Raw genomic sequence first — 14,118 nt, forward strand, 5'->3', positions numbered from 1 at the left:
GAGGGAGCTCTTCTTAATATTTTGACACCAAAATCATGTCGATACACCTTACCGACTGCGAGTAAAGCCACCCACGCTTTAACTTGACAGACTGTATGAACCATGGTTACGACATGTTTGCCTAAGGCTGTTTTAATGCAAAAACTATTCAAATCTCTCTTACGCTCTATTATCCTGACTCTAAGTTCTCTTTGCGTTTGACCTATGTAGACCAATCCACATTGGCTACAAGTTAATTGATATATGATGTATATTTTATGAATTTTTTATGGATTCTTTTTTAGATTTATACAACTTCTAAAGTTTCTTGCCGGTTTTGAAAACTATTGATTGTCCAGTGTGTTTAAAATTTTATTTAACTTTGTTGATAAAATATCAGTGTATGGGAAAATCATAATTTTTTTTGGTTCGTTATCACTTTCATTCTCATTTGATTGTTAGTGCTATTGTTAACATCGAGGATATTGCACAGTCTAAGATTTGTTTGACATGTAATGAGTTTTGTCGGATACCCATTTTGCACTGGAGTTATTTTGACTAAAGCTTTCGTAAAACTTTTTATCGGCTAGTTTAATGGCCCTGGCTACCAAAGAGTAAATAACGCCTATGTTCGCAGAAAGTGGATTATGGTAATGAAAGTGATAATAGCGACCTGACTAATGTGAATTTAAAAACGGGGTCAGCCCTATTGAATCTGTCAAACAAATCATCTATTTTTTCTTAGGTACACAGGCGAGAATATCATCTATGTACCGGCAGAAAAGAAGTACATCATAAGACAGATTCTTTAGGATTTCCACCTCTACATTTTCTAAAACCAGGTTAGCTATAGCAGCAGAAATGGGAGAGCCTATCTGTACCCCGATTTTCAGCTTATAAATTTCAACATCAAATTGTACATAGGAATTCTCTATTACAAATTTTTTCGCTTCTAAAAAGGCTTATTTTATTAAACAACTGTTAGTTTTACCTAAAATAGGTTGACTTGAACTTTGTAGGAGCGACGCTGTTATTACACATGGCATATCAACATTAGAGCTGATTGGTCTAAGCGCTATCGCTTCCTCATGTATTTTAGGTAAACCGTATGTTTTGACAATGTGCGTGTTTGCTTAGACTGACGCGCTCTATTACCTCACAAAGTTGACCGGTTTAAAGACAGACAATTTTTTTTCTATTTTGAGCTATTTATAGCCATAAAAGTTTTGTAAAAACTGCTCGTTTCGTACACATACTTCAGAAAAACGCCAAGAAAATAAATTATAGCATGCATTTGCAGTTTATTACAATATCACTTCTTCTCTTTTTTTTCTCCAAAACAATAAGTTGCTTAACAATTGTTTAAATAATGCGCTTCACTCTATCATTTATGTGCATATTTATTGTATTTAAGGTTGAAAGTCCCAGTAATCGTGACTTTCCCAGTCACTGCGAAAGTTGGTTATAATTTGAATATATTGTTAAAAATATACGTTAAAAATAGCATTTAAAGATAAATTCCAATTATTTTTAGAAGTTTATAATAGCCAATAGAAATTCAATTTCTCATATTAAATAAAAAGCAAGAAAATTGGCATTAAGATTACTTAGACGAAGGTCGCGATTACTGGTAAGTTTATCTTAATTGTCAAAATCACTTCCAAAATATCTGTCCTCGAAATTATTTGAAACAATACTAATTAACTGGTTTATTGGGAAAACACTTTATGAAAAAATCGCCCAATACTCTACCTCTAGGTTGATGTGGACACCAGTTAATTTTACAAAATATTCTTTCAATTTTTAGCATTTTTAACATAAAATAATATAACGTTATAAAACTGATCTCTTTAATAGCTTTTTTTATCAATAATAAGTGACCAATGTGAAATCAGTTAATTTGTATTTTTTTCATTTAATTTCGAAAATGGATATTCTAGGAGTAATTTTCACAAAGTGAATACATAAATTATGCATACAATTGATAGAGTTAAGCGTATAATTTAAACAAATTTTGAACAATCTATTGTTTTACAACAACAAAAAATAAGAAAAAGTGAACTTGTAATGAACTACAAATGCATGCATGACAACAACATGCTCAAATACAGTCGTAGTACATTTTCCAGTACATGCAGAGCCTTCCGTATGGAAAGGTTCAAAGTTTCATGATCATAACTCGTGACCTATATAGGCTAAAACATTGTGTTTTTTATTTTATGTAGAATTTGGTCCTTTATAATTTATTTTTTGAAGTTTTTCTGCAGGATGTGTACGAAACGCGCAGTTTTGAAAAAACTTTTGTGGCTATAAATAGCTCAAAATAGCAAAAAAATTATGTTTCACAAGGAAACGAAGTATTTTGAAAAAACTAAACACGAGTAATTTTCTCTGAAAAATATGTGAAAAGTGGTCAAATTTTTGAGACTATAACTTAGGACCTATTGGCGATATATGATTGGATTTCTTTAGAATTAATCGAAATTGCGTCCCATTCAATTCAACTTTTGATTTTTTCTGTAAAATAAACGGGTTTCAAAGTACAGATACAAAAATCAGAATTGGGGTTTTTCGTACTCTTTTTTTCCAAAAAAAAGGTGTTATTTCTATAAAACTTGGGATTTTATTCAGAATGCCTCAATAAACCGTTTTAGCCAAAAAAACGCGCTGAACCTACTTAATGCGGAGTAAAAGTACCAGATTCCTTGACTATTATAACATCTCTTTCTTTTTTTATTCTATTTAAGGGCATGTGATACTTAGGAAATTGTCGATTTTACCGGTTTTAGGTTTCCCGGCTTTTTTTCTAGAATAATACATATTTTGTCTTAAAAATTTGGCAAATTATAGCGAACATGCTAACGGACGTTCCCACGCACTTTTTTTGTGGGTTCACTTAAAAAAGTTTTAATTTAGCAAAATGTGATTAATTTGCATGGTGATTAGGAAATAGTATCGATTTTTTCAGTGTTACATTCCCCCGGCTTTTTTCAGAGGATATGAAATATTTTGCCTTCAAAATATGGGAAATGATAGCGAACATGCCTACGGACGTCCCCGCACACTTTTTTTGTGTTTTTTTATCAAAAAAATTTTGATTTGCTAACAACGTGCATGTATATTTTGAGGTTATGTGTGTTACAATACACCCGAGCGTTACTTCCAAACTACACAATATTTTTGGCTGAAAACTTTGGACTTACAAATAAATATAGTAACTAATCTCCCGAAACTAACCTTGTTTGCAGCCAATCAAAAAAGTTTATTTCATAAATAATTTCCAGATTATCGGAAAGGCAGAGATAAAAAATGATGTAAGCTCAAAATAATGCGTATGCATAAAAGTTTTATTTAGCACAATAAATTTCTTTTGTTATTATCCCTCAAAAAAGAGTCCGGGGACGTCCGTTATGATATTTTATAGCATCTCTGAATTCAGTTTTTAAAAATTTTCATTTTTGTGGAAAAAAAGCCGGAGAAACTGTGAGTATCACATGCCCTTAAAGGGTTTCTAATTACCTTTTTATACATTTTTTTATCATGTATTGATCTGAATTTTTTTCTTTAAACTCTGCTGCTCTTTTACGACCGTAACGCTCCCTTTATCAACCCCAGTAATAACCCGATTTGGATGTTCTTTAAATAACTTTTTAAACAGCATCGAAATAATCTAGTTCTGAAAAATGATCACCTTAAAATAACCAACTCTGTGCACGAAAAGCTAAATTTGACCTAATAGTTTCTTGTTGTCTGGGATTAATGTACGTATAAGATATTATTCATTTACATTCAAATTTAAATTTAGTTTAAGTTAAGGAAGTGACGCTCTTTTATATAAAAGAAAAAGATTTTTTTAAATCTTCCACAATGTAACTTTGGGGTTACATCCTCTAAGGTACAATAAAGTAAAATTCTTCAAATTTTAAGGTAATTATCTACAATATTTTTTACTTTTTTACACTCTTTTCACATAATGTTTCTCATTCTAGGTATAGATTATTTATCATGTATCAATGATCTAATTTTTCGATTCACTTCTGACTTCAGTCCTAAAAGAGGGTATGTTTATTTGTTGTTTCACCTACGTCATTTTAATCATACATTTCAAAAATCACAATCGAACCTATATGTATCGCTCCTATAGAGTCTTGAAGAGGGACTGGTGCCAGTCCGAAATTTCGACTTAATTTATTTATATTGGAACTTTAATAAATACTGCCAATTTAATTTACTTACCATTTATTATAGTGTTTAGCAATTGCCTTACAGAATAGAGTTACAAAGTCGCAGTTTTTTTTTAAACTTTCCACTTGTTGCCCCATTTCAAATTACAGGGAGGTGGCAGTTGATCAATGTTAATAAGGGTGATTGTTTAAACAATTTAATATTATTGTTAATAATATTCATTTAAAACAATGCTACGAAATTGCAGTTTAAAAAAGGAACTTTTAGTCCAATTTTAATTTAATAATTTCCTGACCAAAATCGAAGAAGTGAAAATTGGTAACATATATAATGCATTCTTTTAAAAGTAAATGTATCCCTCCCGCCTTTGTCCAAAATTTATTACACTTTTAAGAGTCGTCTAAACGCGTAAAAGTTAGATAAAATCATATAGTTTTAAATGCCAAGTGCCGTTTTATATGACCCTATTACTCGGGTACCTAACAACTCCATTATTAGCAATAATAACGCTCGGATATTTTTTCTGGTGGTTTAATTAAAAAAAAAAACAGCTCAAAAACTATCGAAATGTGTAAAAATCTTGATTTAGATTTTTTTAGAGTAAGCCCCCTTTCTTCGGTGCACGTCACATTTTGTTTCAGAGGGTACTGCCAATAAGCAAATTCTTCTGCTAAAAACATAAGGTATTTTCTTTGTTCCAGGAATATTATGAGACCATAAATGGCCTTTGGCATCCACCTTATCTGATGCATATCAACTGGACGAAGAAAAAAAATTTCACGCTTTGGGATCCCACCCTAAAATATTACCGCCATCTTAAGGATCTCCCTGTAGTTCTTTCGGTAGTAATCATTCAGGCTCTCTATAAGAAAGACGAATTCCGGTTTGTAGTTCTGGGAGTCTAAGCTGGCCCAATTTTCCTGAATTTTTTTAAAGAAAGGAGCGGATGGACCTGTTGTTTTCCTGAACTTTACTTCAAATACACCCTTCAGGAGAATCTCTGAAATATGATGTCTGCACATGAAATATAAAAGATGCCTAACGATTTTATCCTCCAGCAGAGTACAAGTACCGTTTCGCACACCAGACTTGGCTGCTTCCGTATGGCAGCAAATTCCTTCTATAAGGTCAGTAAAACTTCATTTCCAAAGGTACTCAAAAACAACTTCAGCTTTTTCTGTTGCACGATAAATGCTTTGTCCCCAACGTTTCCGTACAGAGCGCGAGATTCTTCTCGAAACCTGCGAATTAAGGATCGACTGACAACAACATTATCAGGATCAATGCCAAAAGATTCGCAGGCAGCCTTTGAAATACGTGTGGCTTGCCTGTCACTTACTTTGGTAGCGTCTAAAGCTGAAGCAAGCTTCACTGAAATAATGTTCTGCTTTGGTTCGCATTAAGTAACGTCTCAATCTGAATCTGAATTTATACAAGAAGTAAAAGCTGATCTACAGACATGGGTGCTGCGAAATCGGAGTTTACTGCTTGTTCGTCTTAAGCCACCTGTCGTTTCTCTTCCAGCGAAGCATTACTAGAACTGGATGACCACTGCATTTTCGAAATATAAACTGAAAGGAAGAAAATAGAATATTTAAACCACTGACACACATAATGAGTAAATAACTCACACCGATGTAAGGAACCAATTAAAAGTACAGTTGATTTTATTTAGTTTACCACTTTTGAGCAGAGATGAATTTTCTACTAAAATTATGAATCTTTAATACAAAAAATTAATTTTGAAGGAATTAATTCAAGTTTCAACTAAAGAGTTGAGTTTTCGACCTAAAAATATAAAATTTCAATCGAAAATATAATAGTTGACATTAAAAAAAAAAATTTTTTATTTTTTAATGAAAGAAAATTTAATTTAACTCTCCCCTCTAAAAAAACTATTATAAACATTTCTGACGATACAAAATAGGGAAAAAGTATTGAAAAAGTTTAATTTAATTTTTTTTTAGAACTTCCATGAGTTATCGGGTGATATGTCCCAAGAAAGGACTGCTAAGATATTATTAAAGGTTCAAGTATTTAGAAGGACTTTTCTTATATAGAAATTCCGGAAAAATGTGTCTTTATATAATGGTAATTCTTAGAAGATCTCATTAATGTTATTTTATTACATTTAATTTCATTTATTTTTTTATTTTCACACGGGCTTATGGGATTTATGGTCCAAAAAATATTACTGCAATAATAGTCATATTTTGGCAGTGACCGAATCCAGATCCAGACCAGAATCCAGATCCAGACGTAATTGAATTTTTTGCTTTGTTTTTCAAAAGAATGCCAATTTTTTTGAAACTTATATAACTTTTGACCTGATTCAGATGTGGACTAAATAACTTTTGCGAGCAAGAGAATTGTTTTAATAAAATCGAATTTTCGCATTTGTCTTAAAAGTTACAATATATACAAAAAAATGTGGCAAAAAATATTTAAAAAAATAAAAAGGTGGGTTTCGCCCCATTTCACAGAAATTACCCATATTTTTTTAGACCTTAAAGTTATAATAAATACATGGAAAATAGAGTTGTTATGCGTCTGTCATATTTTAAATCTGACTATATTTATTATGATCTTAAAGTTGTTTTTCAAATTTTAAATATAAATAAACAACATAATTCGAAAAATGTCTTTATTAACTCTTTCTATGATTCCGTGATAGTTTAATGTCTCTATGAAAATTTAGATTTTAAAAAATAGGTAAAAATCCAAAAATAAATTTGCACAAAAAGACATTTATAATATAGTTAATGACAGATTTTTACAGTTAAACGATTTAGCTGCTTCACTGCAATTGCAGTTGCCCGATAGAGATATTAATTTTTCTTTTGTTCTTTGCAAGTAAAATGCGAAAATGCGATTTTATGAAAACAATTCTCCTGGCCGCAAAGATTGTTAGGTCCGCATAAAATTCATAGGATATATTTCCTATGATAGTAAAAATTCAACAAAAAATTATCAAAAAATATAAGCGTAGATTAGGTACTTGTAAAAATTTTGAAATAAATAAATATAATGGAACTTTCTAGGTACTTTTATCCCTATTTGGATTGACTTAAAATTTCAAGAAAAGTTAGTGCTTTACTAACTGGTAGTTGTTAGAATATTTTCAACTTCAGTATAAAACTAATTTTTAAATTATGATTAAATGACATACCTATATCTTTTTGTTCTTCATGAACTCGTCTACGTCTGACCTCCTCTTCGATACGGTTCTCCAGTTTTTAAATTTTCTGTTGTACAGATTTATCAACCTCAGCCCTGTATCCTTTACGTTTCTTCTCTCTTTGAAGTGGCAGAACTGGTTTATCTTCTTCAAAAACATCATTGCGAGAAACAGCGTTTGCTGAAGCTATATCAAACAATTTACTTAGCATCTGTTTCAAATTGTTCTCATTCCTCTCTTGCGCTTCTGACTGACGACTTGAATTCCTTTCAAGATTCCACCATTTCCCAAATAAATCTTTTAGTTTTGTCAAATATGGTTGGTCTTTTTGCAAATTTTCACTTTGTCCAACACTAAAGCAGCAATCTCTTGTACACTGAGTTTTAAATGACGATAATTATAACAGAAAACCCGTAGTACTTGTAAATTTGATAGTAATCTACTTCAACGAATTTCCCGATCCAAATCCCTCTCAGCCTAGACTTCCGATATTTTCCGCTCAGCCTAGACTGGGCATTTTTACCCGAGCAAAGTTTAAAGTCCAGTATCTCTGGATTAAATTAAGGCATCGGGATCAATTTTTTTAAGTGTAGTTAAGAGTCGTAAGAAAATGACTATATATTTTTTCAAATTCACACCATTAATTCATAAAGAAACATAAGAATAGCAGGTTTAACAAGATAAGCATTTTTTAGATCTGTGTTCTCGGCAGATTGGCTTTTTACAAGACGTGAAGAAAAGTTTCGTTTTTCTGTCGAGACTGGACGGACAAGAGTGACAACGCTTTGGCTTTTCAAGTACATTCGTTTACAAATCGTTGCTTGGATCTGCATTTCTGACCTTTCTTCAGAAGACTACAACTCATGAATTATATCCCTCAAAAAAGAGGAAACATTCGGAAGCGTTAAACGCGTTGCAAGTAAAGGCTTGTCTAACGCCATTGACAAATCTAATATGAATTTAAATCTGCCAATCCCTTTATTTACATCTAAAAAAATATCCTCTATTTCCTCCTGAGGTCCTGTAGGCGCCGCAACGACTTGCACCTCTCGACGAGCGAGTGAGCGCGTACGCGCTTGCAAATGCTTAAAAAAATCAGAATAAACATCCATTATCCTCTCACATTTATTTGAAAAGTAGGACAAAATATATCTTAGTATTAGTTTCTTTATTGTATAATAATATACAGTGTTATTTACCTTTTGTTGGATTTTGTTCTGAGTCGATTTTCACTCGTTGAGCCTAGATTGGGTAGTTTAGACCCGCACAAAAACTTTCGATGCGTAACCTTCGGCTTTTAAGGCCCAACTGGCACTAGTCGAATGATGAAATAGTAGTATGCCCCCGCCCATATTTTTTACGCACACTAATGGAACTGAAAATATCCTGCGGGTAAAATTAACCCAGTCTAGGCTGAGAGGGATATAATCAATTACAAAGACATTTTGACGTAATCTTAGTTCGATATTTAATCATGCAGTCATAGCTATCAACACCAGATGTTTGCAGTCGAACTTAAGGAGGGAAACTAACTCAAAATCTTGGATAGTGTGTGAAAATACTTTACAAAGCAAGACAGTGTTTCCGGAATTTAGGTATATACCCATTACCCAGGTATAGCATGCGAAAGGTGCAGAAATAGGTTTTCAGAAAATTCCTGCGTTTCTGACACCTCAGCGAAGTCTCTCAGTAATTATTTAAGGAAAAGTTGTAATTTATATAATCCGTATAGAAAATTTTAAGCATATTTTAAATATCTGTATTATTTTAGAAAAATATATTCACGAAAAAGAAAGACATTTCAAATATAGCTGTCTCTAATGTTTAGTTATTATTTGTTAATAACTAAGAATGCAAAGGTAAAAAATGCCAAAAAATCACAACAGTCTACTATTAAGCAAAGATAATATTATTAACTATGGCAATAAATTGTTTAAACAATTATTTAATTAAATTAAATTTATTTTTATTTCACTCCAATTGAATATCGGACCACAAACCAGAAATTCAAAGCATTATTCAAATAGAATATTATTAATAATAATAACACATTGTTTAAACATTGAAAATGAGGTGTTTCTACTCGATTGAGATAATATTGAAGATTCTGAATAAAATTTTGGGAACAGTCGTTGAAGCTCGCTTTTGAGGTCTTGATTATCCTTTACCTTAGCAGTGAAGTTGTATTTGTCCCAAGCCGAGAATTTGATCACGAATACATTTGTTCCTAAAAGTCTTGGAGAACGATGTCAGGACTCGAGTGTGCAACGGAGACGGTTGTCCGAAAATTGTAGTTCTAGAAAATGTCGCAATTTTAGTTTTGGACAATTGACTCTATCATCCTCGTGTAGTTCGGCAGGGCAGGCTCGCGGCCAACGCCGTTAGACTATAAGAGCTGTGACGCTGTAAGAACTCTGCACCTATCGCTGGGAAATTTTTGACATAAAATTCAGTCGCGGTATACTAAGGTGGAAATGGCATTGTCCTGGCATGCAAAAATGAAACCTTCTGCACCTGAATTAAGCCCTGCTAATTTGAGAAAAGCAAAAGTATAATTTTTTATAAAGACTGATCTTCTATATTTCTATAAAAGTTTCCATGCATTTTTTTTAAGCAGCTCTTGCTGGAATTTTTCAACCTCTGATCTCTTTACTTCGGATTTTAGAAAAGAAGAATCTAGATGGAGTAATGCACTTTTATCACATCTGATGTTAAAATTCAGGCCAAGGGTTTCGGCTGCCTGCTCTGCGGCTTTGTAAAGGAACGCTTCTTTACCAATCAGCTGATGGTTTCTGACCTTTTTATGAGAGGATCTCGGCCATTTGCAATGACGTGAACTTTACGTAGACCAATTCGTTGATTAAAACACGGGAGACTCAGAAGTCCGCGTCCGCCTTGACGGCGTGAAATGTATAATCGCGGAACAGACGAATTGATATGCAAGCTCCTATGCATATTCATGATCTTACGTTAAGCGATGCCAAGGGCCTTAAACTCGTTCTTTCTTCATTGAACCACGCCAAACGAGTAGAGTAGAACCGGGACGGCCAACATGTTACTCGCAGATACCTTGTTCAAAGCTGACAGATTTGAAGATCAAACCTTCCGAACAAGATGCTTGTATCTGCTTTGGAGAGACTCCATCATTATGTTGGGCCCTGAATGCGGCTTTGAGGCACACCCAGGTACGCTTAGGTTTCTCCAGTGTCATAATGTCTAATAACACTTATACCTACAAGCTCAGGGTCCTCGGGAACGCCAATAATTATTGATTATAATCTTTCCTTTCTTTTGATTAATTTTTGCACATTTTTCCAAACCAAAGTAGCTAACAATCGCTCCTGTGTAATGTTTGCCGATATATAAAGTACTTTGAATTTTGCGTTTACCAGAAGCAAAAATCTTTAGGTTATTCATATAGAATACATAAGTGATCTTATGCTCGTGATAATTAGTGTCGCCACAGAGGTATCCAGAAGAATTTTGTAGTGCCAGAAATAGAGACAGAAATGTGATGCAAAAAAGAAGAGGAATCATGGTGTCACGCTGAAGGACGCCCCTATGAAAGGTGACGTTGTTCGTTGTCACTCGATATTTTAACAATGAGATATTATATCTAGTTTTAAAAAGGAGCATAAATCTCTCTATGTACTTCACTATATGTGTCTTAACCTTCCAGCTTTCTAACAGACAGATGATAAGTCTATGAGAGGTTGAATCGAAATCTTTCCGGAAGTCAATCCAGGCCATTGAGAGAACACATTGATGAGATGCTGCATCTTTGCAGACGCAGCTGTTAATTAGTAGGTTCTCTTGGCATTCTGCTACACCTTTTTTTGAGCCACGTTCTTCGTGCATCTCTCTCCACACAGGCTCCATTCTTTGAAAAATACTGTTGTTTAGTTCCACTGTATAATTCTTATACAGTGTGTTCAAACAAGTTCTTGGCTTGTAATTCCCTGGTTTGGACAAGTTGCCTTTCTTCGACAGGAGATAGTGCATCCTAACACCAGTCACTGCGGAATAGACATTTTCGACTTTAAAAATGAGGTGAATTTGCGGTCCAGATATTAGTGTGTGGTTGTAAACTTCTTCCACCAGAAGTTCTTGATACCATCTGGTTCAGTAACGGAAAAAGTACCGAAGCAATTTTATTTATTTATGTTTTTTATTTTTATTTTATTGTAATTTGATGATAATAAACATAAAAAAGACGAAAGAGAGAAAAAGAGAAGGAAGGAAATGTGATTGGCTGCCTTCTCATTTTTCTTTCCTCTTTTTTATTTTTGTCCAAAAATTTTATCTGTTTTTTGTTTTTTTTCAGGTTACAATAGGATTTTTGGTTTTTGTTTATTCGTTGTGGTCAAAATTTGGTCGTTGGATTCTTATTTCATTTAACAGGATTTTTCATTAAGAAATGGTTGATTCTCACTAATCCATCTGTGACAATTCTTTATTCTCCTCCTTACGGCAGATAAAACCCGTATATTGTCAACAATATTCTGCTTGATTGGTAGCAGCTTTGACTGGTTTATTTTGCTCAAACTTTCAAACCCCTTCGAACCCTATCACAGTACCATAAACTAAACAATTGATGTTCCAGATGTCGGACTCTTCCGAGATATCCCCAAAAAGGGACGCATCTATTTCAGTCAGATCTTGCGGCTTAGGAGGAACCTGTATGTTAATGTTCCTCATTGTCCTGAAATCATTATCATCTTTTAGTATGTTCCTGCTTTTCACGGTTGGTGTCAATGTCGCTTCCTCATCTGCATCATTAGCTGCTTCACGTAGTGCTTGAGGAAGTGGTCCGCGTACATATCCATTTTGAAAGAGGTAAACACATTGATTTCCGGCACTACAGAGTGGGCACACACGCCATAAAGCCTCCACTAATACAGATAATGCTAGCATCACAGCAGTCTATCAAATAATCTTAAAGTGGCCTTGTCCACTCAATATGGGCGTTTTGCCAATTCGTCGTCGTGCTTTAATCTAAATTATTTTCACACCCCGAACTCAAGGGGGATCGGCACTGTTTGACGACCTATTGTCGGGTGTTCTGAGCGTTCGATTGTTATGAACCACATTTACAACTTTTTGATGGTTTATGGTGTCATTGTTGTTCACATGAGCAGCTAGAGAAAGGGTTCGTCCTTTCTTGTAGAGCCCCGCATGCAAGGATAAGACTGCTTACTCTGAGAGGTCACCCAGTATCTCAGAATCAGCGTTTAAGACACCTTGCCAGGTGCCATTCAGAACTCGGCATGGTTCTTACGCTTCCGCCTAGAGGTTATTCCATGGGGGCCAACCCTGGACAGTTGTCCGCTACTGCTTCTTAATTATTGCAACCATATTCAGCAGAAACCCTTCGTACAGGGATGCCCTTTTTGCGACCCGAGGACGCGTTTCTTTGCGTAAGACAAAAAGTTTGGCGGTCCTGCCATCGCGTGACATGGCGCACTAGTCGAAAATCGTGATGCAGTCCACTGCAGATCTTCCATATCTAAAAAAATTTCGTTTGCGACAGAACGACATCAATGTAAAATTTTTCAGTATTTCCAAAAATATTTTTACGAAGTATTCAATCTGCATCTTTGCTTATCAGTAAGTTTTTGTTATCTAGATTTTTTACTTGCGTTAAATTTCTGGCATTCATATTCAAATATCATTATAAATATTAACATGCCCTGTTGCATTATTTCAATTGTTTCATATTTTCGAAAGTCCACTTAATTGAATTAATTTCTCATCTTGCATATTGTTTTAATTATTATTAAATAAATGTTGAGAATATTAATTTTACTACATCCAAATTTCAAATTAAATGCTACTACTCTACTATTACTTCTCCTATTAGCAATTTTTGGAATTAACCGGAAGCTTCAATTAGGGAACTTTCCACCCTACGATAGTCTCCAATCCTTTTTATGTAGACGTAGTTTGATTCAAAAGGAATAGAAACCGAAACCAATAATTTACCTAAGACACAAATACCAAATGAAATTGCTGAAACTTTAGAATTAGGTAATAAACAAGGTATTCCTTATAATGTCAACAAAATTCCGATAAACAGCATGATTTCTAATATTGAAAATTGAATGAAAAATGTAAACACTGCTGCGCTTAAATTAAATATTAGAATCACTACAAATCAATTCCAAACCACAATATTTAAATAAGCTTTATAATGCAAGTAAAATCTTTGAACCTATTGAAAAAAATCTGATCACATAAGGGTGGCCTACAAAAATACCTTTGAGAATTTTCGACCCGCGCAGTCGTCAAATAGTTCTCTCATGGAAACAAACACATAAATACAATTTTTTAAATAAACTGATTATTAGTACTTTGTGTTGTAGTTTGAAGTTTTCTCATAAGGAATGAATTAAGATTGGAAAGTCTCAAGAGAGCCGGAAGTTAGCCCTGAGGTTTAACCCAGACGACAGTTTCAGTGTAATTATTTTGCTATGCAAATCATTAAAGTCCAATGTCCTCCTAGGGTTCGGGTATCATAAAACAAGGCTCTACAGCGAGGGGAAATTTGGCCACAAATACTTATTTGCTACATGTCTCGTTCCCACCACCATGAACCTTTACTTATCTGTAAGAGTGAGACGAAATATTTCCACGCTAAGTGAGGCAGCCTAGTGGTGGAAACGGGACATCTGGCATATGAGTATTTGGGACCAAATTTCCCCACGCTAAAGACCACTGTCGTAAAGAAATTAATTAACTCCCTAGAAAGTGCGGAAAAATTTGTGGATTGAACCAAG

At 33.9% G+C, this 14,118-nt stretch overlaps 1 protein-coding gene across 1 annotated transcript in view; it reads right to left on the bottom strand.

Annotated features, from left to right (window-relative positions):
- LOC117178725 (paramyosin, long form) overlaps nucleotides 1-14,118 on the bottom strand; it is a 182,364-nt gene that overhangs the window by 94,616 nt on the left and 73,630 nt on the right. The window lies entirely within an intron of this gene.

This window comes from Belonocnema kinseyi, chromosome 8, assembly GCF_010883055.1.
Source record: "Belonocnema kinseyi isolate 2016_QV_RU_SX_M_011 chromosome 8, B_treatae_v1, whole genome shotgun sequence".
Lineage (NCBI taxonomy): Eukaryota > Metazoa > Arthropoda > Insecta > Hymenoptera > Cynipidae > Belonocnema > Belonocnema kinseyi.